Below are 2,468 nucleotides of genomic sequence, written 5' to 3' on the forward strand. Positions count from 1 at the left end.
CTTGTTAAACTCTTGTTGCTGCTGATTCATTGTCCCTTGTGCCTCCATCTGACTTAATGCGTCGGCACATTGCTGCCTCGTATCTTGAATACATGTCTGAAAAATGTCCATTTTTTAATTTAAACTTTGTAAAATTTCCTGCAAATTAAGACATATCACCAGAACCTGTTGTTTGCTGCTCCTCCTCTCGTTCGGTCGAGCTACCGGCTGCTACTTCAGACAGACCATCTCTCCTGCAAACCATTGTTCTATTAATATATATCAGGGTACAGTACTAGATTAATGTTCACTTTACTTCACGAACACTGCCAAATTTCAAAGACTGCACAAAATTAAAATGCAAACACTAACACATGGTGCACAAGAATAACACTACACAGAACACTATACACAAAACAGTAGAAAGCACATCAAAATCAACAATGTAAAAACTTACAAAAGTAAAACTAATAAAATAGCATGCAATAACTGTATTAATTGCTCTCCACATGATCCTAACCACTGCCACCAAAAATGGGTTGTAGTGCCCAATCAATGCATCTTTACTGATCCCTGTTTATCTTAGTCTTCAGAACTTTACTTTGAGACGGACGTATCATGGTGCAGGGTAACCAAAACATTCACATACTGAGGCAGAACGAGTAAAAAGCCCCGACGGCGGATAAGAGTAAAACAAGCGACTCCCCAAAACCTCTAATAAAAGAACCAACAATTCAAAGACTAAAACAGGCAAACAAATAACGAGAAAACCAGTAAACTGTGCGAATAAACGAGTGAGTAAACGAGTAAACGATTACCAGACCAGCAAGCAGCAGCACTAAAACAATCTTAAGCTCCCATCTACTACAGTCCCACCAACTGTACCCCATGATCCGGCACAAGGACTTATTACAGAAGGCATCAAGACGAGACTCCAAGGCACAGGATAATGTCCAGGTTTCACTACCGTATAGCAAAACTGGCATTATCAAGGCCTTGAAAACCCATAGCTTGGTCCTGCACAGGTACCGCATCTCCAAATACTCTTATCGAGAGAGTTCATGACCCCTGCTGCCAGGCCAATCCGTCTGCTGACTTCCTGGTCTGACAGCCCAGAGTTATGTACTACACTACCAAGGTATGTAAAGCTCTCTGTGAATTCAATGTCCTCGCCGCAAGCACATACCGACTGAACAGGTTCTAGCAAGTCCTCAAAGTCCTGGATCTTGGTCATGGTCCAGGAGACCTCTAGATCCAAGGGCTTCACCTCATTATTAAATGCATCAAGAGCCACCACAAGGGTTCCCAGACACATAGAATAGCAACATCATCGACAAATTCAAGGTTTGTAACCTTGATATTACCCAGTGTTGTTCCACAATGACTTTGAACAGTATCTCTGCCGAGTATCCAGTCCATGTAAGTATTGAAAAGTGTTGGTCCAATAACACAGCCTTGCCTCACTCCTGAACTAACAGGAAAGAAGCTCGACAGGCCCCTACCACACTTTGCAGCACTTTCAGTGCCAGTATACAGACTTGTTGGAATTCTTCTCAGTCTCAGGATCTTCCAGAGTGATTCCCGGTGCACCATATCAAATGCCTTCTTGAGGTCGATGTAGGCTGCAAGCAGCCCACTCCCGAACTCACGACGGCGCTCTACAATGACTCGAAGCGCAAGGATACGGTCTATTGTGGACTTACCAGGAATGAATCCAGATTGCTCTAGCCTCTGATGCCTCAGTAAGTGATCTCTGATACGTCTCAGAAGGATGCGGGCAAGAACCTTCCCTGATATACTGAGCAGTGTGATGCCTTGGTGATTGCTGCAGTCCCAACGGTCTCCCTTTCCCTTCCAGTGAGGGATGACCATACCCCTCAACAGGTCAGGGGGAACGGTACCAGATCGCCAGATGGCAGCTAGGACAGCATGCAACCCACGCGTCATACGTTCACTACCAGCCTTCAACAGTTCAGCTGGGATGCCGCAAAGATCTGCATCCAAGTTGACTGTTGGTGAATCAACCTGGTACAACTGTTCAAAATACTCAGCCCAACGCTCCCGCACCGCAACAGGATCTGAGACGATCTGGCCACTTGCTAAGCGAACTGCTGTCGCCTGTGAAGAGGGCTTGGAGTTCAGCTTTCTCAGGGCTTGGTATGCAGGCCGGAGGTCGTTTACTAAGAAATAGCCCTCGACCTCTTCTGCAAGACTCCTAATAAACTGTTCCTTGTCCCTTTTTAACAGAGACCGAGTTCTACACACCTGAGAATGGTGCAAATCCCGATCCCCTGTCAGTCGAGCCACAGGGCAAGCATCTGTGGCTTTCAGTGTCTCCTGTGAGATAAAATTCTGTATTGTCCTCGGGCGTTCACCAATCGACTCTTGGGCTGCAATGAGTGATTCGTGCTTGAAAGTGTCCCACAGAAGTACAGGGTCTGTCAGATTGTTGAGTGCTGTGAAACGACCAGAGATTACCTCAGCAACCC

Source organism: Penaeus vannamei, chromosome 14 (assembly GCF_042767895.1).
Source record: "Penaeus vannamei isolate JL-2024 chromosome 14, ASM4276789v1, whole genome shotgun sequence".
NCBI lineage: Eukaryota > Metazoa > Arthropoda > Malacostraca > Decapoda > Penaeidae > Penaeus > Penaeus vannamei.